The 25160-nt window shown below is 50.6% G+C and overlaps 1 long non-coding RNA gene across 1 annotated transcript in view; it reads left to right on the top strand.

Annotated features, from left to right (window-relative positions):
* LOC128946644 (uncharacterized) overlaps positions 1–7257 on the top strand; it is a 29565-nt gene extending 22308 nt beyond the window's left edge. The window contains exon 3 of the long non-coding RNA XR_008483980.1: positions 7168–7257. This is a non-coding gene — a long non-coding RNA (uncharacterized LOC128946644). The remainder of the gene's footprint in view (positions 1–7167) is intronic.
* Positions 7258–25160: the final 17903 nt, after the last annotated feature.

Raw genomic sequence — 25160 nt, 5'->3', positions numbered from 1 at the left:
AAACCCAAGTGAAGAAAGCAATTTCATGCTTCACGCCACCGCTAATTTGTCCTGTTGTAATCTGCAGCCAGCAAGCCCCTTCCGCTGAAGTTGGGGGGGATAATGAAGGGTTTAACTTTTCGGTTCTGTCAAATTAGTTTGCGGGGGGGGGAAGGAGGGGATGGGGGGGGCCCAACGAGGAGGCCACTTCCCTTTGGGGCTGCGGAGATTGTGTGTGCGGACAAATAAGTGAGCATTACAGGTGATTCCGTCCCCGCGCCGAGCAGAGAGCTCCCATTTATCGCCATCAAATGCATTAAGCTGCGAGTCAAAGCCCTGCGCTTTCTGCTCGCAGCGAGTCTGGACCAGAAGGCAATCAAGCCATAAGGGTCATTTTCTGCATGAGCTAACCTTTTCCTCTCGTAGGGTTTGAAGCCTTTGTTGACAATGAGATGCTCAGTGGGAACATTAAATTAACACTTCATATTCGTGGCTGTAAATTTACTGGCAAGCTGAGGAAAAGTCAGGGAAAACAAACACTCCATCATTTCTGCTTCATTTAGCTGCTGAATGGGGACACTCTCACCTGCAGAGAAAAGAGGTCAGGGCAAACAGGGATAATTTTAATCTGACTCTCAGCCTAGTCTTTAGTGGCGGTGGATTGTGTTGCGTTCTGCGCTGAAAGTAAAGGTGAGAGCGAGGTGAGAGCAAGAAAATGGATAAGTACTATGTGAAATGCTTCAGAGACCTTGCCACGGGCAGCCAGGGAGGGATGGCAGGCTGGTTACTACGGAAACTAGCGGGCTAAATATTATTAATTTTGCAAACTACAGAACCAGTTTGCTCTCAGATAATGGCTGCGCCAAGATTTCCTTGTGCGGGCCAGGAGATAACCTGGATAACCTAGAATTCCGCCGCCAACAGCTTTAGAAAACGAGCTGTTTTTCACTTCGATAACGATGCTCTGTGTGACTCCATCCAAGCCATGTGTTCCCTGTCTCTGTCTCTTTCCCAGGTCGTGGTGATAGCTTTCAAGGCTGATGGGCAAATAATGCTTGTCTGCTGCAGCGCTGACTAATGTGACAGCGCTGGGCTGTCACCAGCTGTTAATGTGTGTGACATCGCTGCCCCGCTCCTGAAATGCTCTGGGTGTCTTAAAAATGGCTGTTTGCGGGTTTTGCCTCATTCTGTCGGCAGATGAGCACAATAAATTCTGTGGTAAGGGAAACCTGAGTTCCAGAAAGGTGTTTGGAGTCTGACCTGCAGCAGCGCTTGGATCTGCTGGGGCTGCCGAGGCCGTTTGTGTCAAAGAGCAGTTCGTAATGGGGTTTGGATATCAGAATTATTTTTGGTGGGAGTTTCTTCTCTGGCAGGAGGTGATGATCTTGTTAGGGAACTGAGGGGGCCGTGGGCTCACCCAGAGCATCCCACTGGCCTGGCCAAGAATTCTGGAGTGGTGGGAGTGACGGGAGGGAGCAGAGGAGAGGAGGAGATTAAAGCAGGGACGGTGACAAGCCTGTAATGAGGAACCCTTTCAATAGTCATAGTCCTTGGTGTGCAAGGACAAACAGCACTGCTTTTGTTCTCAAACTCAGATTAACTTTTGGTTCAGGGGTGGAACTTGGAGTGACTCGGTGCAGCCGCGTCTCCCAGAGGGAAAAGCACGGGCAGGTAACAGGTGAAGTGCAAGGCACAAGGTGACTGTCACCCATCTGTTCCTCCGACTTGCACTGGGGTGGCTTGTCCTCTGCTGCAGCTTCCCCAGCCTGCCTGTTCGCCCCCATTGTTAGCACAGTTTTTGGGGCACTTGGGAGAAAACAGCCTTCACCGGGAGGTCAGGTTTGTGTGGACACACAGCCCTTCAGGAAGGTCTGGCAGAAGAGATTTCCATGGAGTGGGGACATTTTTGTGATAGAGATGTTATGGGGAGTGGTGCTAAAGGGGTAAACTGCATACAATAAAAATACAATAAATTCAAATATTGCCTATTTTTGGCCAGACAGCTTTCTAATCCAGTTGCAGAGGATTGCAATGCCATCCAGCAGTGCTACCAATGCTTTAATTAGCTTTCCTTGCCTGCTGACAGGCTGGAATGAATGTCTGTTTACCTGTGCTCAGGAATTTGAAGTGTGGGCAAGGAGAGGAAAAGATGGTTGGAGGGGGAAGATTTTAAGATCCTGAAAGCAAGTAAGGAGGAGGAGGGTCAATTAGCTAAAAAAGTCTCTCTGAAGGAAGCCAAGTGTGTCTGGTGATGCTGCCCACGGCTTCCCCTCGGTGCCGTGCAAAGGGCGGCTGTGACATGGGCAGCCCAAGAGCCGAGCTGCGTTGGGTGGACAACAAGCTCACAGATTGTCCATGGAAAAGGGTTCCTGACACGCTCACTGGGGAGGGCAGCAGCCCCACAGCACGTCCCCCTGCCCAGGCATTCCTGCTGGTAGCCAGGGAGATGGGCTGAGATGCCCTTACAGGCTGCTGCCAAGGGAGGGGAGAGGAATGTGGGCAGGCGAGGTGGGCTGGGCACAGCTGGGGCAGGGGCAGTGTCCCTAGGCTGGCAGGCAGAGAGCCTCCCCTTGGCAGGGCTCCATGCTGGGGCCTCATCCCGGACAGCTGACAGCCTTCCCAAGCTGCTGGGGACTCTCCCTGTGGAGGGAGAGAGGAGAGAGTTCCCCATGGAGCACAGCATTCCTTCCTCTCTACCCTCCTGAGGAAAGGGGAGTGGGCTGAGGGAGGAGAAGCAATGGGGCTCTCTGGTCCCATGCTGGACGTGGCTGGATGTTGGAGATGGGTGCAGAGCAAGGGCTGCTTGGCCTCTGTGAAATATTTCCATTTATTTTACTGGCCTCTTCAAAGATAAGACTGAAACACACAGTCCTGCAGTTGGGAAGGGAAAATAAAAGAGGATCAGGCGCGACCCCCACGCGCACGTGGTAATTTCTCGTCTTGGCTTATCTTGTAAGAATTATAAGATACTGAGTAGGAAATAAATCATGATGTCAGGACCAAATGCCATTTTCTTGCTTGGTGTGATTTGCAGCATGGCGGTCAAGCCGATAGATTTCACTGCCTGGCGTAGGGTTCTCCCCTTTAATTGAATTATACCCCGGCGAGCGAGTGGGATTCATTCTCTGCGATACAAGGAAATTACCATTTGATGAAACAATGCTTTACTCCTCGCTCACCTGCACAAACATCCTTCAGGAAAACTATTATGCAGATATCCTTGATTGCAGACTATTGTTGCTTTTGATCTCCATTTGCCGTGGCAGCACCCGGGGATTGCACCATGGAGCATCCGAACGGCCCTGGCAGGGTTTGCCGCCTGTTCCCCCAAACCTCAGAAGGCTTTTCTAGTTCCACTCAATTAAAATTCTCTCTGCTGCAGGTGGACAGGCAGGTACATCAGTGCATCACTGGGTGTGTCACAGTGTCCTCAGTCTCTCCTCAGGGCCGGGGCATTGCAGAATAATTAATGCTAATGACCCACAGGAACCCCGTTTCCTGCTGAGTTATTAACTCAGAAGTGACAGAAAGATTTCTGTGCCCCCATCTGTGTTGCTGCCACAGCTGAGGTGGTGAGGGCTGCAGTTCTAGACCTGGAGTATTGGCTCCTGTCCCTGCAGCCACAGGCCTTCGAGGTGCATTCCTTGGATTTGGAGTGTTCAGTGGGCTTTGGAATTGAAACTTTCACTTAATTCCTTGAGTTCAAACCCCAGCAAGCAAGGGAGAGAAGCCAATGCACGTAATCATGAATTTCCAGCTGAAGCTGTGCTTTGGGAGGGGAAAGGCTGATCCCTGAGCTCCCTGGGGCCCGCTACACCGAGATGCTTCTGCAGCAGCCTCGTGTTGTCAGCTGGCTTGCGCAGGAAATACGTAATGCTCTCAAAAAGACAGATTAATTACCTTGAATAAACTGGCCTTGACAAGCTCTGAAGGTTTTCAAGCCATTTTCTCTCAGTTCTGAGCATGTGCCCAGCACTGCAGGTCCCCCCTTCTGGATGGGCTTGCTCGAGTGGGCTTCTAGTGGCGTTTGAAATGTGAGCTGGTGACAAAATTACAAGGTGGAAGGATGGCAACTAATCAGAGCACAGTGATGCCGTTGCTAATTAATTTACCAGCAGCAGCCACTGATCTGTGCCATTATTAGCAAACTTATTAGTGCTGTTTGCAAGAGTTGCAATAAACACACGGAGGTTCTCTGGGAAAACTCCACCACTGCCTCACCACCCTCACAGGGAAGAATTTCTTCCTAATAATGGAGCTTTTGAACCCATAAGCTCCTTCCGGGAAGAAGATTTTGAATCCAAACCAAAGTGCACCAACCTTCCAGCTGCTGGGAGGTTCAGGGAAAAGCAAAATATTCTTCCATTTGAGATCTGTGGAGGGCAAACTTTCATTTGTACCCCTTGCCTTGATCAAGGCTTAAGGGCTGCTCTCTCATCCAGGGCCCTGTGGAGCTGACAGGGGGAGCAGTGCCTTGTAGGGCTGGTGTTTTCCTGCTGTGCAGTGGGCAGCTTGCTTTCAAATTTGTGTCTAAGGGATGAAAAGAGAATAAATTAAATTTTGGCCGGTTGCACGTATCCTGCAATTAATCTTTTGTGCTAATCTGAGACGAGCGAGGTCTCAGCTGAAGGTGGGGTGGTTTTAAATCCCTGTTCATGTTCTGCCTGGCTCTGAGGCTTTGGGGTGCTCAGATCCTGGGTGTGGGTGGGCAGAGGCAGCGTTCCTAGAGCAGGCTCTGCTCAGTCTCCGGAGGAATGCGAATTGCTCCGCTGCCAGTGTTTTTCCTGACCATCCAGTAACTTTGTAATTAATGTGTTAGCTTGTAATTAATGTGTTAGCTTGTTGCCAATTAACAAGCAAAACCGTCTTGGCTGCCAAAGGCTTTTCCACTCCCAGTCTATTCCCTTTCCTCTGCCGCCTTTCATCTCTGCAGTGGGGGGAATACCTCCGATCCAGCCATCTGCCCCTTCTCTCCAGGAATTGTGGTTGTGGCTCCTGGCCTCCTCCCACCTCAGAGGCAGCCAGCCCTCTCTGGGCTTGCCATGCTGCTCCAGGAGTTTTCTTCCTCCTTGCATCTCTGATCCTGCTTTTCTTCCCTCTTGGCTGCTTGCCCAGCTCCTTGGGGCCATCTCCCTGTGTTTCCAGACACCCAAATCCTGCTGCTCCATCCCAGACTCCGCTCTCCTGCTCCGTTGCAGCACCAGCGCTGCCTCCCCACACATCTCATGCAGCCACCTCTTTATTCTCTCCATATGTGGTGTGTGTGTGTGTGTGTTTGTCTCTGGCAGGATATTTCTATAAATTCTTGCTCGCTGCCTCCATAAAATACCCGTTGGGAGCGGGGCTGGCTGGGGTGACCCAGATGCACAAGAGGAAATGTTTCATATCTCGAGGAGCACCGTCTGTGCCCCTTGGCAGCCCCTCCCGCCCGCCTATCAGATGTAGGGCTTAATGGGCTTAAGAATTAGAGCAGCTGCTTGGTGCAGAATTTATTGACTGGCTGTGCATAACGAGGGGAATTAAAATCCTAATTGGCTGAGCTGCTCCCCGTCACCTGGAGAATTTTTGACTTTTCTCAGGGCTCCTGGGCTCTTCCCTCCCTGCTTGCCTCGCTCAGGTCCATACCCTGCCCCAGGGAATCGCAGAACCCTTTAAGATCCCTTTAGGATCGTCCAGTCCACGTCCTTGGGATGGTGCCACCCTGTTCCCCAGTGCTCCCCAGGAGGAGGCAATGGTGACAGTGGTGTTCTGGAGCTGGCCACCTGCTGCAGCTTTTGGGGGAGGTGTTCTCAGTGGATTTCTTGGTGTCACCCAGCGCCATGCCAGCGAGGCTCTGCTGCACAAAAAGGATGTTGAAGTGTTAAATGTTAAAGCGTGCCTCGTGTAGCTGTGGCCACCAGGCCTTCCTGCTGCCTCTGCTCTGGGCTCTGCTGCAGCTCCCAGAGACCAGGAGAGGCTTTTCCTCCTGCGTCCCTTGCTCTCAGAGAGCCTGAATGGGCACGGAAATGGCCTCACTTAAGGCTATGTCTCATTACTACATTAAGTCAACAACCACTTGAGTATCCAAGGATTTTGATCAAAGCTAGATATTGAAAGGGGGACAAAGAGTGGCAAACTTATTTGACTTCCACTTATTTCCAGAGCCTGTTGAGCACTCGGCTGTACTCCTTGCTGGCCTGAAGTGTGCCTGGGAGAGCAGCAGCCTGCTCCCTGCTCCTCCTGGTCAGAGCAGAGGCTCTGGGCTGAGGGGAGGGAGGGCAGCCTGCTCCCTGCCTGTGCCTCGCCTCTGGCACCCACAAAGGAGAGGGGAGGTGTCCCCCTGTCCTGTCTCTGGGGACAAGGGACCCTCCCTGTGGTGTGGCTGTCCTGCAGGACTCACTGGAAGCTCACAGGGATGCGCTGGTGGGACAGGCACCAAGAGCTGCTGGGATCTTGAGTGGGGACAGTCCAGGAAAAGGCAAATCCAGATTTCTGCCCCCTGCTTGGGGCTCAGTCAGGTCTCTTTAATTCCATTTTCTCAGAGTGGGGAAAGGCAGCTGGCTTCTCCTGCCTACCTGCAGCATCCTCTGGGGATGTGAAGAGTGAGGAGGCAGAATGTGAAGGGTGAGGAGGCAGGAGGAGTTCCCAGTGTTTACCTCAAACGAGGCCCAGTTTGGGGACCTGCAGTAGGTGGGTTTGCCACCAAAAGAACTCTGAAACTTTGAGCATCCATCGTGCTGTGCCCACCTCTAACACAGACCCTCTTCTGTCCCTGCCAGCTTTGCCAAGGCTGTGCTCCTGCAAGATGTTGGTGTCTCACCAAGCTGCCAGCACAGCAGCACAGAGTCCTTGGGATTTTTTGCATGGAAGTCCATCAGGATTTCGGATTCTGCTGGAGGCAGTGGGGTTTTACTGCAGAGTGTGTCATAGTCAGCCCTGGCTCCTTAGTGCTCTGTACCTAACGATGCTGTAGTAAAAGTAAAAGTAATCTACAGTAAATGTATCCCAGGTCCTTATTTAATGATAAAACCCCCTCAGAGCAGTGAAAATAAACTGTTAGTGAGTCTCAGTAGTGTCTACAAAGAGGGTACTATCTCTTGGATTAATATGAAGTCCCCTCCAACAATTCTCAGCGTTATTTGCAGAGGGCTGGAAAACAGCAAGGGGAGCAGCAGCTTTCATGTGTTTGGTTTTTTCTTTCCCTTGCAGGCACGTCTAGGCATCATCACTCTGGGCTGAATCAGACCTGTCTGAGCATTCACCCTCCTGTCACAGAAGAAGCAAAGGATGCAGCAAGGCTCAGAGGTACTCCTGCTTTGCATTGAGCCCCACTTTTGTTACCATCCTGAAAACCCTTTGGAAATATGAAAGCAGAAACCTGTTCTGGTTGTGGCTGAAAGGCCATTGAAACCCAGAGAGCCCCCGAGTTTAACGGGGGAAGTCATGGTGAAGGCAGAGTGCAGCATGGGAATTTGCATTCAAGAGGGAGGAAAATGAGGGATTTGGGCAGAGAATAACTGATAGGTGCTGTGAATTCATTAAAAATGGGCTATAAAAGATACACTACAAGGTTCTGGTGGCAGACCAACAAAGCTTTTTTCTTCCCCTTCATTGTTTCTACTGTCACAGGATTCTCACAATAGCGGATAGTTTAGCCTTGTACTCCACGGTTCGTTATCTATTCTTCTATTTATTAATGCATTCTTGGGTCTTAGTGATGTGATAAACCATCCACGCTTTTCTTTTATGCTTTAATAGGATTCTTCTGGAACCCCCTCCATGTTTACATAACCTTGCAATTCACAGTTATCTATCATTTATTTCCTACTTTGTGCACTCTTGATAAAGCCGCGGCGGCGAGGGGCGTCAGTGCCCCGGCTGTGGGGTGTCACCCCTTTGGGCTCCTCAGAACAAAGCCTTCCTTCAAAAACGGGGTCCTTTCCAGAGGGCTGTCCCTCTGCAGGGGCAGGAGGGAATCCTCCAAATCCAGGAGGATTTGGTGCCCTCCATCCCTCTACAGGAAGGTGGTCCAGGTTCGTGAGGCAAAGGGACGAGGGTTCTGAGAGCCCCCAGCCCCATGGAGGGGCTGAGCTTGACTTCAGTGGGAAATAAACAATTCAGTGTTTTCTGTGGGCAATGCCAGAGCTGCTTTGGAGTGGCTGGGACAATTTGCTGCCCAATGGAGCTGGGGCAGAAACTTTTTGTGTCAAACAGGCTTTGGAGGATGGAGCGTCAGCGTCAGCATGGGGCTGTTCTCCATCAGAGGCAGCAAATCTAAATATGACAGCAAACCTTTATTAAGCATACCAGGAAAGGGAAAGGGCTCCTTGGAACAAAGCCTCCCTTCAAAAACAGGGTCTGTTCCAGAAGGCTGTCCCTCTGCAAGGGCAGGAGAGCATCCTCCAAATCCAGGAGGTTTGGTGCCCTCCATCCCTGTACAGGAAAGTGGTCCGGGTTCGGGAGGGTCTCCAGGCAAAGGGATGGGGTCCTGCGAGCCCCCAGTCCTGTGGAGGGGCTGAGCTCAACTTCAGAAATAAACAATTCAGTGTTTTCTCTGGGAAGTGCCAGAGCTCCTTTGGAGTGGCTTGGCTGCTGGGACAATTTGCTGCCCAATGGAGCTGGGGCAGAAATTTTTGTGTCAAACATTCTTTGGAGGATGGAGCGCCAGCGTCACTGCGGGGCCGCTCTCCATCAGAGGCAGCAAATCTAAATATGCCATCTAAATATGACAGCAAACCTTTATTAAGCATACCAGGAAAGGGATGCGAGACCTCATTTATGATTTCATTCATAATCCCTTCAAAATGAGTTGGTACCAGTATGTGATAAGTGGATTATGTGTTAGGCCCAAGTAAAGCCAGACACAATTAGTGCTTTAATAAACCAGTTGTATGCATTACTAACAACTAAGTCATAAGGGAATTGGCGTATTTACAAACCCTAATTAGTAGTTTGTTACTGTGATACCAAATTTAAACAAATCTGTAGCATTGCTGACCATCTGGGTTAGAAATCTCTGTTTTGAATTTAATTAGGAAATAGTTGTGACAGAAAATTGGTCCTTATTAGTTAGCTAACGATCAGCATTGCCCTAATTGAAATGAAGAACTGGCTGGTGGATTTGTGAGATGTTTAGATACAAGCAGAGACAATCAAAAAATATTCTCTCACTTAGGACTTTGTGAGCTGCCGTGATTGATTAAGTAACATCCCCTTGATATTTTAGCAGCTAAAATGCAAATGACCCAGTGATGAGCGTGCATGACAAAACACCTGGCAATTAGAGCTGTGCATTTCTGGGTTTGCTTTTAAAAGCAGTTCTGTGGGAGCTGGCCTGGTGTGGGTGCTCTGGGGGCAGAGCTGTGCCTGCACCTTCACCTTCCTCCCCTCAGGCATCCTCAGGAAGGTCATTGCTCTTCCTGGAGAGGGAGCCTGGTGCTTTCCCAGCCCTGATGCTTTCCCAGAGAGCAGCTCTGACCCGCTGAGGCACAGCCAGCCCTGTTCTGGCACCCAGCACTTTGGTGGGAGCTGGCTGTGTCCAAAACCTGCAGCTCTGCCCTGTCCCTTCTGAGCAGACTGTGGGTGTCCAGTGCCTGCTCCATGCGGGGAATGACCTCCAGATTGGTTCTGGAAGCACATTTGGGGCAGCAGTGAACGTCCCCACCTTGCCATTGAACCACAGACAGGCCCTTCAGGACACAGGCTGCCGTTCTTAATTCATTTGTGCTTCCTCCCTTTATGGTGCTCCACAGGATGTTAGGATTCCTGGAAATGTTTCCAGATGAAGGAAAGCACACGTTGGCAATGTCACCCACCCCAGTGCCGCTGTCAGAGCAGCACTGGGCACCGAGGAACTCTTTCTGTCTTGGAGCAGACAATGAAGTTTCTGTAGGGGCTTTAAATCACTAAATGTTGAAAGGAATTCCCCGACGGCTTCATCAGTCACTGTGTAAGATTGTTAGAGATCTCCACCAGCTAATAAATTTGATTTGGGGTTTGTTTTGCTGGCATTTGCACAAACCCTCTGAGAACTATAGTTACTGTATTCCCATACAGTGTCTGAATTCCGAATTGAGATGCCCGTTCCCCTCTCCTCGGGGAGGCGAGATAAACCTTTGCCACAGAATATGAATGTCGCTTGTTTTTCCCGGTGAGCTGGTGCATCATTATTATTTGAGGAGATATAGTGTTTGACAAAACCATTTGTTTTGTTCCAAATATTTTATTGAGTAATAAAACTCGTTTGTGTTGTGCTGCCGCATGGGGGGATTTGTGCCTGCTAGGCTGGGAGGGAGGCGAGTGAAGGAATGGGGGCCCTGCCGTGTGTCCCTGCTGTCCTGTCCTGCTGCACCAGGCTGTGCCTGGGGGGCTGTGCAGCCTGGGGGTGCAGGGGGATGAGCTGAGCCCCCCGGCCCTCCCTGCCCCACCCTCCAGGGTGCTGCAGGCTCAGGCGGCCGCTCTGAGAAATAAAGGCTGTGTTGTTTGCTGGGACGAGTATTTTTTTTTTTTCCCCTACCCAGCACTCACAAGTTTATTATGAATGATCCCTTTTCACAGATGTTCCCGTTCTGAATGGGGGAGCAGCAGTATTTGAGTCCAGAAAGATCCCCTGTGAGCAGAGCCAAGTGCAGCTGAAGCAGGGTGTGAGCTGGGCTGTGCCTGCAGCCCCTGGCCAAGGGCTCAGGCTGGGGGCTTGGGCTCATCAGCAGTGCCAGGCTGGGCTCTCTGGGTGCAAACCCACTCTTCTCCCTGCCCTGCCTCTGAGCTGGGGCTCAGCAAGGTGTGCTGCAAACCCCGCTGTGTTTTGCTCTTTCCTTGGTTCCCTTCTCCCACCCTGGCATCTCTCATCTGTGAGACGGGACCAAGGGGAATTCTCTTCCAGCCCAAGGCTGCCCAGGCCTGGGGACACCATGCCCTCAGAGATGTCTGCAGCAGCCTGGCTAGGAAGGGGTTTGCTCAAGGGGAAGCCAGCAAGCCTGGGCTTGGATTTTTGCAGTGTTCTGCTGCTTCACTGTCTCTGTTTTACATGCAGATGTTTGCCTGAAGGGCTCGCAGCAGGCAGAAAGGTTTGAGTTCTCCTGTTTTAACACAGTCAGGAGCATCCTTTCCGTGGGTGGCAGGGCACAGGAGGCCCTGTGAGTGTCCATGCAGATGTGCTGCTGCTGTAGCTGCCCCTCAGTGCTGGTGCTGGCAGCTCCAGGGGCCACCGGGGCCACCTCGTCCTTCACCCGCCAGCGGCTCTCGAGTGACACTGATGGTGAGCAGCAGGAGCCACCCCCCGTGAGCAGCGTGACAGCTGCCACCGAGCTTTCCAGGGGGGATAGGAGCGTTTAATGCCCTGGAAAATGCAGGGCCCCGTGGAGCATGCAGAGCATTGGCAATTGGGGCACTCTGGCAGGTACATGTCACCCGGAGAGTGGGGAGCCTTTGCTGCCACCTCCCCCAGGCCTGAGGCTCAGCAAAATGTCCTTGTCCCCTGGTGTCCTTCGTGCCATTTGCTTTGGGGAGCTGAGCCCACACGCCCTGGGTAGGGCAGGTTGTTGTTGTGCAGTGCTGAGGCCCAGCCACAGGTGTTGCCCAAAGAGTTTCAGGGTTTGTGGTGGATGTTCAGCATCGCTTTCAGCTCACCCCTGAGGCACTGGCTGCTCCAGCCTGGTTCCAGCTGGCCAGGCAGGAACAGGCTGTGCAGAGACCCCCACCTGGGCACCACTCATCCTTGTGGGGAGGTTTAAAAGCATTTCCTTTGGTGACTGCCTCGACCCACATGTTTCACATCCGTATCCACCTGCCTGATGATGGCCTCAGGCACATTCTGTCACCGTGGGCATCTTGGCCACTGCCAAGGTCATCACCAGCAGCGTGTGGGGACTCGTGGCTCGCCTGGGAGATGGATGGGAGGCATTGCTTCCCTTCAGCCGGTCATTAGTCCTCGCTCTGGAAAGGCTTAGCAATTCCAACCCAGTAAATTATGTGCCATTCCTCAAAAAAGTGGATAAATAAATGGGGCTAGAGCATGTCTTTTTTTTCGTCCTGAGCTTCGGCGTATTGATTTGGACATATTTCCAGGCAGGGAGTGATCAATTCTGGGGCAGAATAAAATAATTTCGGGCAAACTCTCGGAGCGGCTCGTCATTAATTTGCCTTTGGGGCCGGGCGGGATGCGCTCGGCATCCTCGGCAGCGGTGCCCTGGGGATCTCCCGGCGCTGCCGGCAGCGAGGGCGGGGGCCGCCGGGACTAATGAATGCGCCGTGTTTGCTCATCTTTACAGAGTCCCTTATTACTGCTAATTGGGAGGGACAGTTCAAACAGGCACACAGGAGCAGTTGTGGCGGCAGCGTGACTTGCTTCGCTAAGGAGCGGCCGGGAGGGAGCCCCGGCGCATCCCGCCTTTGTCGGGGAGCCCTCCGGAGCCGGGCAGCGAGGGAGCCGCGGCCGGACAGACGGACGGGCAGCTGTCCGGGACGCGGAGGAAGCCAGCGGCTGGCGGAAGGGCTGGGCTGCTGGCGCTGCCCATGGGATCGGGGATGTGCTCGGCATTAATGCGCCCCCGGGTCTGCGCCCTGCCTTGTTTTGGGGCTCGCTGGCAGGAGCGAGAGCTCCCCTTCCCGCATCCCGCCTTTCTCCGTTATTTATACGTTTGAGTGTTCTCATCCAAGCTCATATTCCTTCATTTATTGCTGCTTTGCCTAATTAAAACCTTTTGGATTATTCCCCTGCACGCCGAGTGCTCCTTGCAGCTGGGTACCAATTCTACATTTCTACAGCAGGATTGACCCGCTGCACTCTGTTTTTAAGAGAATTTTTTTTTTTTTAACGTTACTCGGGGAAAACAGCTAAGCATGAATGTTTTGGAAATAAGAGGAGGATGGGCTTTGTTTCTCAGCCACGTTTCGGGGTTGTGGTGCTGGACAGCAAAGGGGAGTGGGCTCAGGGAAGTGAGTCTGTGTCAATGCCAAGGGTAGGAAGGGCAGTGTCCCTCTGTCCTTCTGGAGGTTGGGGGTGAACCCTCGGGCCCAGCATGGGCCCAGACATGCAGTGGAGCAGATGGGGTCCCCTGGGTGGGCTCAGGGCTGCTGCTGAGAGCTGGGAGAGGAGGGAGCTGCTGCCTTGTTTTGAGAAGTCAGGTCTGGCTCAAGCCTTTTAGTTTTTGCCTCTTCTTTTCTAATATAAAAATGAAGGTTTCCACAGTGAAAACTCGGTTTCTCTTTGAATGGGTAATTCCCCTCCCTTTAGAGAAAAAAAAACCACAAACTAAACCTCCACATCTCCTGTTTGTGGTGCAGGGGGATGGAGATTATGTGCATCTGCAGCCGGGCTTTAAATGCGTTCCAAAGGCGTATTGTGCACACGTTGTCCCTGAAGAGGATAAACCTAAGGGAACAATCTTAATCTCAGAAGTTCGCACCCACAGCTAAAGCAGTGGCAGAAAACACTCTGTGTGTGGCTGGAATCCTCGAGAGGAGCCCTAGCCCTGGCAGAGCAGCCAACAAGAGGCATTTTTTTCCTCTTGCGTGTGTGGCGCAGATAAATCGAGTTTGTTTTGCAGCCCATTCTGCTTTAGATTTCCTGTGTCATAACTGAATGAATTTGTTGTTCATTGATACCTTAATATATAGGTTGTTGGGGAGGGATTTTTTTTTTTTTTCGAGGGGGAAAACAATGTCCCCTTCACTCATGCCTGAATGGATTCATTTATTCTCCCTAACCTCCGGAAGTCATTTATTTTGCCCTGCGACAGCTGCAGGGTCTGTTTGTGTAGGAGGGCTGGCAAAGCCCTGCCCTTCCTCCTGCCCGTGCCCAGCTCCAGTGGGGCCAGGATGGGCTCGTGGCCTTTGGGAAGGGACAAAACTGCCCTCAGAAATGGCTCGGCTCTGCTCAGGGTGAGGCCACAACACAGCACTTTTGCTCTCCTTTCCTCTCCCCAGGGATGCTCCTGGGTGTTTATTTCAGTCCCTCTCCGCTGCTCTCCTCTCCCCAGGGATGCTCCTGGGTGTTTATTTCAGTCCCTCTCCGAGCGCTCTGATGGGTCCTAATCAGCAGCAATTTAATTAATATACATGCCTCTGCAGAGGTTGTGCTTCGCTGTAACTTAGCAGTAACTAGGGGCCCTTTGGTGGGAATGTGGGATCTTTTCCATTTATTAAGGAAGGAAGGGAATTGCTCTCGCTGAGGAGATGTCAGTGTTGGTGCACTGTGCCCAGTTCAGCGAGGCCAGAAACTTCTGTGTGTCTCAATGGCCAAAATAAATTTTAAAATCTCTTGCTTCTCCAAAAACACTTCCCAACACCCTAAAGCCATTTCCTGGGAGAAACCAAACCCCACAGGTGTCCAGGCTCAGCAGTGCCAGCTCTATTTTATCCCTGCAAACCTGGAAACTGCTGTGGGAGCTGGTGTAGAAAGGAGAAGGGAGGAACTTGTGCTGCTGTTGTGTCAGGTGTGGCCACGCACCCTTTGGTCCCCTTGGGCACATTAAAAGTGTCCCTTAATGTCACTACTGAGCTCGGGGGAGAAAGGTGATTGAAGGGAATGAGGGGATTGAAGGGAATGAGGAAGGAAGCCCTCCATGGATCTGTGGATCCGAACTCAGCACAGTGTGTGAAACCCACTGCTCTGGAGCTGCTCCCCCAGGCTCCCCCTGTGCCTTGGCTCATGTTTGACTTCCCCAGAGCCCTGTGGAACCGGTGTGAGACACTGAGACTCCATCCCTCCCCTCCTAAAGGACTGCAGATCATCCATGGTCCAGTCAAAATCTCCTCCTTTCCCACCTTGGCACCTGGAAGAAAACCCAGCTCTGGAGGTTTGGGGCTGTGTTCCCAAATTCAGCATCAGCTCGCCGCCCGTTGTTGTCCCCACCTGTGCGCTGGTCACCTCCTGGAGCTCTGCCACCCATGGGGACCAGAGCCAGGATACTTGTCCCCGTGCCATGGGAGCGCAGGCAGGGAGGATCCATCCCCCTGGGTCGCTGGGTGCCCACAGGTGGGGATGGAGGGAGGGAGGCTGGAGCCGCTGGCCGGGCTGCACGCGGAGCTGCTCTCGGCCATCCCCGGGCTGCAGAGGCAGCAGCACCGGCCAGCTCTGCTAATCAGGAATAATGTGCAGCTTAGCAGAACTTCTCCATTAAAAGGTTTTGAGAATAATGTCCAAAATGAATGGCTGGGGAGGTGGGGAGGGAGGAGAGCCCCGGCAGCAGACCCCGGCTCCGAGCGCGCAGTCACGCTGCGCCTAAACCTGGAGCTGGGAATTGCTTTGGTTTGGGTTTTTTTGTTGGTTTTTTTTTTTTTTTTAATAATTTAAAATTCAAATGTCTGATGTTCTTAAATTGAACAAATGATATTTTAAAAAAATATATCAGGCTCCAACATCTGCAGATTATGATTTGCATTTTGAAATTGGCTGCTTGAATTGAACAAGGATGAATACTGTCACTCTTCTTTCATTCGCTCCATTTATTTAATGAAATGCTAGAGGTCAACCCTTTGTCCTTAAATTAGTTACTATAAAAATCTTTTTGTACTTTTCTGCTTGTTATGATGTCTTCTAAGCAGAAGAAAAGGTTGCCATTAATTATGTCTTTGTTGAATATGGATATCTATTCAGAGTTAGTTAAACAGTTTCAAACAAAATTAGCATCGAGCAACTCGAAGGCCAGCTTTAGGTTGGTTATCAAGAATTTTTTGCTAAGAGAATGCTCTCCTGCAAGTGTGCATTATCTAATATATTCAGCTTTCAGTTGCTAATTTTTTTTCCAGATGAAGATGGGCTTAATTGAGGTTGTGCTTTTAAGTTTGTAGAGCTCTTCAGCATCTCATACAAAAGCATCTAGAGGCTTTTCATTTGTCTTGAGTATGTTTTAGATGTACAAATATTATTTACTTTAAACTCCAAATCAAAAGGCACGCTGTAACTATTTTAAATAAAACATTATTCTCTGCTGAAATATATATAAATTCAAAGGGAGGCTTTTTTTCATTATCACTTAATTTATGTGAAAGAGCCACTATTAGCAAATTTTAGGATAATACTGTGGGAGCGGTTTAGTGGCTGGTCTCGAGCAGGCATTTCGTTGTGTAATTTCCTCAGCAGAGGCAGAGGCTGTGAGCTGGGGGTGAGGCACAGCCCCAGTTTCAGGCAGTGCTCGGAGCTGAGAGCCTCTGGAGCAAGGTTTGGGGATTACACCACGCTCCTTGCCCGGGGAGCTCGGGATTTTGGGAACAGCCCCCCTGGGTGGGTGCTGTCTGTCTGCTGAGGGGTTCAGGCTGGTCTGTTCTCCACTCCCTGCCAGCCCAAGGTGGCTTTTGGGGGGTGACAGGGCTTGGTTGGTTCCTGAGGTGCCCATGCAGGGGTGGGACACTGCTGGAGCTGCTCTCTGCCTGCGCCATGCCCCGGGCACCAGACAAAAACCCTTCCTTGCCCCCAGAAATGTTTATTAGCAAACCCTAAGAGAGCCAAGCTCCTTGGAGCATCACCCAGGCTCTGTGTGTGTGTGAGGCACCCAGGTTTTCCCAGCTGTGGGGCCTGGGCAGTGTGGAGGGGCAAGCAGCAGCTCTGGGTGATCCAGCCCGAGCCAGACAATAACGGGAGATGGGAACAGAGACGGGAGGAAAAGCTGAAAGCAAAAAAAGAAAAAAAGAAAAAAGACAATTAGGAAAAGTAATAAGAAAATATAAATGTGGTAGCGGAGGATTAGTCCTAGTCATTGGAAATGCAAATGATCTCCCTGCTCGCTCCCAACATCTTTTTTCTAGGCTTGCGTTTCAGAAAGGATTTTTCTCTCGTTGTGTTTTTTTTTTCTCCCTTTTCCTCCTCCTCAGAGCAGCAGAGCTGCTTTCCCGGCAGCATTAAATATTCCCCAAGCTGAGACACTAACCTTGTAATGCTTTTAGGTATAATATACAGACTTTTTTTTTTTTTTCCATTTTAAATGGTAGCTCATAATGACATTGTGGAGTAGGGATCCCGAGTCATCCTTATTATCATGGTGTCTCCTTGAGCTGAACCTCCGAGAAATGTGAAGGGGAGACCTTTTGGAATGAACAAATCCTTTAGCTGCCTGTAATTATTTATTAAAATAGGCGGCCGGGATGAAGGCCGGGGAGGGGGAGGGAGGAGCAGCATCCGTGTCTGTGTCTCCGGACGGACACACGGACGGAGATGCGCACCCGGGCAGCCTGCAGGGCCGCTGCCCTGGCCAGGATGGCACCTGAGACGTGTCAAACGATGGCTGTGCAGCCGGAGCGATAAACCATGCCCGGGTGACACGTTCGGAGTTGTTGGGTACCGGAGGGACCCGGAGCATCCCGCGGGATGCGGGGGTCTCACGGCAGGATTGGGAAGGATGTAGGGAAAAAGGGAAATGAGGATGGGAGCAGTGCTTTAGTGCTTTCCCACTCCGTGCGCGGGTGGTGAAAGCGAAACCATTCTGCTTCATTAGCTGGCTGAAAGAAAGGAGGGAAAAGGGGGAATAAAAGAAACAAACCAAACAAACAAAAAACCCGACCAAAAAACCCGACAAAACGCAAACCAAACAAACAAGAGACGCGCAAAGCAAAAGCCCTCCGAGGCACCAAGCAAACCTTGCCGGGGTTTCGCGGGATGCTCGCTCCGGTGGCCGCGGACGGGTCCAGCTCCGGTGCCCGGGAGCGCTGCCCTGCCGCGACCCTCTCCCTGCAGAAATTTTATAAACTTCGCCTACTTTAAAAAAAAAAAAAAAATCTTTGGGGTCAATTTTCCACTTGTGCCTGCAGCTCTTGAACGAGTACTTTTATGGTTCCTTCCAGCGCGCAGGATTTATCTGCGGCTCCGTGAAGGGCTTTTACATTTAATCCAGCGCTGAAGTAGTAATTTGTCGGCGGCGCTTCCTAGCAGGCTTTTCTTTTAACTTGGCCGGGATGCGGGCCCTTTGTGCGGGCTGATCTGAGCCGCACAATGCCCGGGCAGGGCGGCCCGAGCGGGGCCGAGCCGGGGATGCGGTGAGTGCGGGGCGCAGGGAACGGGCTGGGGACACCGCGACCCGCTGGCTTTTCCACGGAGCCACCGCTGCCCGGGATTTATAGCAGCTCCTGTGCCTTTTCTGCAAATGCTCTCTCTTTTTTTAGTTCTTTTTTTAGATTTTTTTTTTTAATTTTTTTTTTTCCCCAATCCGCTTGGATAACCGTTTTTTTAAAATCAAATTTAAAGTTCCCCTTACATTGGGGATAATGTGCTTGGGTTTGGTTTTTTCCTAAAGGAGGCAATGCTTCATAGCCTGTACATATAGATTTTTCAGGGAGAGGGAAATACCATATTAAAGGAAGAGAATATTTTACCAATTCTTTATTTTAATTGAAGTATCACAGTTTTTAGAATAATTTTCGAAGCGAGAGTTTCACCCTTCTGCCTTGCAGATGCCTGTCTTTTTTATTAAAAATAGCGTTGTTCTGATACCAGCGTTGTGGGCGAATATTTTATTCCAGATGCAAAAACGTCTCGGGGACACGTTTGGGCGTAGCAGCAGCGTGTGAAATAGTGCCCGACAAATATGAAATAGTCTCTCATAAATAAAGATACCAAAGCCACAATATTAAAAATGGGAGCAGCTCTGCCTTGCCTCCCTTTTATCACAGCATTTCTAAACCGGGCTGATACCGCAGGCGGCTTTTTGGTGACGGCTCAGGAGAGGAAGGCTGCTGGTATTTACATGAATTATGCCCGTGCTTTACACTCTGTAAAGTACAGAGGGGGCCAACCGGGTCTCTTTTCCACCTTGGGTAAATGTCAGCATCTCTAAGTTTAAAAAAAAATCACAAAAAAAGCTGCTTTGGGGGGCGTTTTGCCCCAGGTGTGGGCAGGGCCGGCCCCCCTGGCATCCAACACGGGCATCCATCCCTGAGTTCGAGCCCGAGCGATTCCAGGGATCTGGGTGAGCCACAGGGAGGGGAGCCCGCTGCAGGTACGGCGGCGGCACGTGGGGAGGGAAGGAGCTTTTATGGGCATGATTTAGTGAATATGAGAACATATTTTGTGCTCCATTGTTTAGACTCAAGAAGGCATAAAATCTTTAACATCTATTTATCACGTAGCTGTTTTAATGTAAACATTTGTCTATTTGGATGAAGTGTTTTCATTATTAAGCTAATTTCCACATGTTTCAGATAGACTGATGAGTTCGAAGCAGAGCACTCGCTGATGAGAAACGAAATTCGGCCGCGGCTCAGCCTGCTGTCAGATACATCTTCATTAGTTTTTGTCATTCACTGATGGCAAATGCTCTATAAATGAGATGACGATCAGGTCCGCCTTGATAACTTGCCTTATCTCATTAGTTTTCACATCAAAGTTAATCAGCAATGTGAATTGTAATTGCTGGAAGAGACAATGCAATAGATCACTCGGCCTTTTTTTTCTGCGTGGCATCTTGAAACATCAGCAGGCTGGTGTGAGTAGATAGGCTCCGAAGGAAAATGATGTGGAAAGCATAATAAGCAAGCTGCTCGGAATTAATGAGCTTACCCAATAAGAAAAGAATAACCAATCAATGTGAGCTGGGCAAATATAATTTAGGAATAATTGCTTGATTGGTTGTCTATAGTAGGCTGATTTGACCACACACAAGGATTAAGAATTAAGATGTCAAGGCAAAAAAATAATTTGGCAACTGAGGGCATGTAATTTTTTGTTCCCCTCCCTTTACGACTGGAAGCGATTGCTGTTTGATATGTTATTCCCCGGGAATGGAAACATTACACGGGGTGGGGTCCTTCCTCTCCTTTATACGCTCCTTTTATCGCACAAGGTCTTTCAAACCTCGCCGGGGATATTGCGGCACGGGACATTAAAAACGAATGGGGGAGTAAAATAAAACTGCAGAAAAGCCCCCAGACGTCTTCATTTGTGAGGCTGCATGGAGAGGAGCAGGGGCTGCTCGCTGTGCCTGGTGTTGGAGCCATGTCCTGCTCCAGACCCCGATCCGGAGCGCGATTCCCTTTCCCTACAATTCTCCCCACAGCCATTGGCCAATTAGCAAAGAACCCTTATATTCTTCTATCTAAACTACGGGGAAGGTTCAGCCAGAAGGTAAATTTGCTTTGATCTACATTACACCTAATTGAGTCACCACCAATGTCTCTATCCCAACATCAAGAAATGTGAAAATGTTAGATTATTTCACTGGGGATTAAACCTAATTTTCGCGTGTTCTGCATTAACCTATTAGGCTGACTCATCTGCATTGCTAATGCGGCTCAGGCAGCTGTCACCGCTAAAGAAAAACATGATCATGCAATCCTTGAATGAATGATTCCAGCTCTGATTAGTGTTAGTGAAGTTAGCTGAGCCCTGGTGATAAGGCAGGAAAATTCCCAGGTTGCCAATAGCTTTGAAAATTATCAGACTCCGGGCAAAGATGTGGCTGGCGGCTGGCGGGGCCTCCCTGCGAAGGTGGCATTATTTAAGGCCGTCTCTCTCTTCTCTTCGGGCTGCTCGCTGGAACGTGGCTGCTGCTGCTGCTGCTGCTCCTTCTTCCAAGGGGCTGTGCCAGGATTAAAATGATAGTGGGGAGCGACCTGAGCGTGGACAGCCGCAGGTTTTTCCCTGCCTGGCCGCATCCAGGCTTTAAATGTGGTTTCCAGAGGGCAGAGATGCCCGAGCAGGAGAAGGGCCTTGGGGGGCCGGCACCAGGCACGGCCCCGGGCTGGGCTCCGCTCTTTGTTCCCGTCAGCTCCAGCCGTTCCTCATTCTATCTGTCAGATTTAAATAGGAAAAAAAGGGGGGGGGGGGGGAAAAGCAACAATGGCCCATCCCCTTGAGATGGGAAAAAATTTAGGAGTGAGTTATCCCCAAGCAATAGAGCCAGGAGCCAATTTAATCCGATTAGCGCCCGCTGACAATGGATGCTCCTCACCCATTGTGGACAGAAGCTTTCACTTTATTTGTTTCTATTAGCCAAGAACCCAAGATATTGGAAAAGTGGAACTTTGCCCCAACAATTGAAGAAAAAACAAATCGAGAGAAATCATCTAAAGTGTCAATATTGATCTTTTGGCCCTGAGTGTGTGCGGAGAGGACTTGTTGAGTGCCCAGAGTTTGCTGTGTGCTCTCGGTGCTCCCTGAGCAGGGGGTGCTGGGTGCACAGGGCAGGAGCTGCCGAGGTGGAACAGAGGGGTTTCCATGGGAAAAGACTCGGAGCTGTTCACCGAATCACGGAGCTGAGAGGAAATGTAGCAGGGCTTTAAGCTGCCAGGCACCTGCTGGTGTTAGCTCCCATCTCCTAGCGCACAGGCTCGCTGCAGGTGTTGGCAGAGGCTCCTTCCCATCACGTTTCATGGGGAGAAGCTGCTTCCCACACACCTGGAATGCATTCTCCTGTCTCCCAGCACCGATATCTGTGACAGCCACAGCTCTGTTTGGCATCACCAGCAGCTTCCCCCATCCCTGTGTGACAGTGGTGTCACTCCAGAGGGGACAGGCCACACCTGGGCTCCATGTGCTGCTGGAGCCACCTCCCTGAGCCACCTGGGGCAGGTTGGTGTGACCAGACCTGCTGCAAGGCCTGCTTCATTTTTGAGAAGCAGGATTCCCCTCGGTGCTGCCCCGCACATCCAAACCCCGCAAACATCCCCAGGAGCCCTGGGAATGCCACCCTGGAGATGTCCAAGCCTGCCAGGCATTGCTGGGCAGTGAGGGGCAGGGTGGAGGTGGACACCGAGGTCAGCACAGGATGGTGACCTGTTCCCTCCAGCTCAACACTGCTGGCATTAAGGCACAACCTTCAGAGCCTCAGGGATTCCAAGGGGAATAGGAGGAGAGGGAGCAGGAGCACTCCCTTCACCAAGGGGCCTTCCTGGGCACCCCCACCATGGGCTGGCAGTGCTGGCCAGGACAGCAAACAATAAGATTTGGGGTTTTACCCCCAAGTTTTTTGATGTCTGGAAAAGCAGGGACCTACTAAGAAGAGCAGTGTTCCCAAAAAAGAAGCTACATTGCAGGTTGGGAGAGGTGCCTGTTAACATCCCAGGCTCCTGGAGTAGCTGCAGACCAGAATTTTGTGTCCTGATCCACATCCTTGCAGGTCAGGGCAGAATTTCCCTGAGCACCCATCCCTCTCCTCCCTGGTGGTGCTGTCCTGTGAGCAACAGCCTGCTTGGGAAAAAAGGGTCAGAGGGGGAGAATTATTTCCCACAGCTACCCCACAAAAATTACTTCTTACCCTAAAACAGGATTTTTTTTTCTCTCCTCTCTGTTCCAGGTGTCAACTGAGCAGAGTCAGGATCAGCTGCAGTTATTCCAGAGTACTTGTCCACGTGCAGAATATTCCAGAACAGGTATTTCACTTTAAATTCATGCCCCGTCTTATTCCAGAATATTTTCCCTGCATAGAGAAGCACTTGGCTGGGGTCTCTGCTTGCTGCCGTGCTAGTGATAAGATGGATTGGCTGATCTAATAGGTCTTTTCAATCTCTGATTTTGAAAGCTAAGATTGGGAAATTAATTTCAGAAAGGTCAAAACAGAGCAAGGCTATCCTGCTGCTGTGCGATGGATCCTATTTTTTTTTTTTTTTCGAATCTGCCTATTGAGGGAAAGGTTAGTTATTCAGCATCCTGCAAAGAGAAAGAAATAAATAAAGCAGGCCGGGGAACACAGGAGTGTATAGATCTGCTGACCCATTCGCAATCCTCAGTTAATGAGAGCGCCGGGGAGCGGCGGCGCTGAGAGGCGCCGGGGCCGGGGGCGCCGACCCCGCGGGCGGCAGCGCGCTGTCCCCTCCTGTCCCCAACGCGCGTGGCCCCCGCGGTGGCCCGAGCCTGGGAGGTCTGCTCCCACCCCCGGGAATGGGAAAACGCCGGGCACATCCCTGGGGTGTCCACAAAAATCCCAGCCTGAGGCGTGGAGAGGTTGGGAACCGCTGCAGGTCATGGGGAGGTTTGGGGAGACGTGCCGTGGGGTTTTAGGGTAGGGGAACAGAAGATTCAGAAGGAAAAGGGGGGAAAAGAGAAAACAAAGGCTTTGTGTAGGTATTTCCCTGCTTTTTATTTGGTTCTCTTCCAACTAGGCCAGACAGTAAAATTTTGTGAATTTTTTTACTAAATTGCTTTAGTGCTTTTAACGACCAGGGAATCAGGAGAGCAAAGGGGCCGGTTAGGGGGGAATGACTTCTTAATTAGCAACAAAATAGATTTCTCTTGTTTGTTTGCTGTTTGCCTTTTTTTTTTTTTGGCATCTCCATATGTTATATTCAGCAACCTGTTCACTCCTCTTCTTGTGGATGAATATGGGATGCTGGATTTTGGGAAGTGGGGAGAAATCCGCCAGTTTGAGCAGCACTGATCAGACTTTGTCCCAGAAGCCTGGGGAGGTTGTGCTGTGCCTGGGAGGTGCCACCTGTGGGGAATCCTGGTGGCTGCTGCTGTGCCTGGGATTGCTGCTGATTGCAGCCCCATCTCCCAGTGGGATCTCCGTGGGATGTTCCTCTGCAGGGAGGAATGGGGTGAGGGCTGAGCTGTGGCCATTCCAAACCTCACAAGGCCCCTCTCCCTGATTTAAGGATAGGCTATCCTGTGAGCACTAACCTCAGAGCAAACCCAGAGAATCCTGCTGGTTGCTCTGGAGATGGGATCCTGCCTGGAATACCTGGCCAATGCAACATTAATTAGCACACCCATCTCAGGTGTAATTCACCCCTGAAGCTGTATGAGCCAATATTGCTCCACAGTTCCCTCTTTGCGGACAAATCCTAAACGTGTGTGGATCCAGGGCTGTCCCTACCATTCCTGGAGCTCTCCACTTTCCTGCTTTTCCTGTTGCTTTCTGCAGCCAGCTGTACAAAACCCAGACAGGAATGATGGGTAAAATAAATATCTCCAGCTGACAATTCTGCTGCCAGGTTCAGTAGTAAATGGCAATTATTAATCAATATACACAAACTGCTTCATTTCCTTAGCACATCAGGCCACACTGGAGGTAAAGTATAATTGGGAAATGGGTTGTGTGTCTCATTCTGAACACAAGATGCCAAGGAAAATGCTGGAGCACACAAACCATAACATCTGGGTTATCCTTTACCAGCAGAGAGTCCCTAGCAGGTTTGATTGGACACCAGAGCATCTCTAGGCAGAGTTCTCATACCTTGGGATTTCTTCCTGTAACTTTCAGAGGATTTTTCCCTGTGGGATCTCAGTCTCTCAGAACTGGGGTGCAGGGTGAACAAGACCCCCCCTGGGGGGCTCGGGAGTCCTGGAATGCTGCCAGAAATGTCTGGTGGCTGGACTTTGATCCCACATGGGAGATGACATCAGTATGAGGACGGGAGGATTTCACTGGGGTGAATGGTGAAGGGACAAGTTAATTGGAGTGTGAGATACAGGGTTTAAGATCCCTGTACAGGGGGGTCTAGAGAGGCAAGATGGAGGAATTGGGGTGTGCCCTTCTCCTTCTTCTTCTTCCTCTAAGCCTCCATCTTCTGTGGTGATGTTGGCACTCTGGGATTGGACCTTACTAGGGGAACACTGGTTAATAAGGGAAGAGGGTATTGGAGAAAAATGATAAATATTGTATACGTAACTCCGGGTATAAAGATAGACGACCGCCCCAGGGGCTTTCAGTGTGTGCCCATGGCTGACTGCTGAGCAGAACTCTGTCAGGCCAAGAGAAAATCTTTTAGATAAGCAATTAATAAACACCGAGACCGAGAACAAATCTGAAGCTTCCTCTCGTCCTTTCGAACCCGGGGGCCCAAGGCCATCTTTGGGCTTTTTCCCAGACCATCTAAACAGCACCCAAAATCCAACATTTCCCCAAGTTGTGTTCCTCTCCTATGAAAGTTCATCTTTACCTGCAAGAGAATCCAGGTGTCCAGTACTCAATCTCAGGGTCAAAAAGATGTTTTGGACTTAGTATCCTCTTTTTTTTTTTTTTTCTAATGTGTGCTGTGGACTTTTTCAAATTCAGCCACTGCTTAACTGTATAATTTGAATGTTTTATTATCATTATTGCAGTAACTTCACATTGATGTGCACCTGTAGCAAACAGGCAGGGAAAAACAGAGTGATTCTTGGTGAGGGTGCCACAAAGGTGTGGCTGCTGTGTGGGCTGTGGGTGCTCAGCCTCGGGCAGATCCCAGGAACACCAGGGAAATAGCCATAAACCCTATTTAAATAGGGAGCTGGTGGGAGGGAGAGGGGAACATTTATTACCATCTAATCCCGCTCAGGTTTTCTACACCATATG

Source organism: Melozone crissalis, unplaced genomic scaffold, assembly GCF_028551555.1.
Source record: "Melozone crissalis strain CALT ecotype California unplaced genomic scaffold, PUWL_Pcris_2 ptg000081l_1, whole genome shotgun sequence".
Lineage (NCBI taxonomy): Eukaryota > Metazoa > Chordata > Aves > Passeriformes > Passerellidae > Melozone > Melozone crissalis.
The sequence above is the reverse complement of the archived record's forward strand: the minus strand, read 5'-3'. Positions and strand labels throughout refer to the sequence as shown.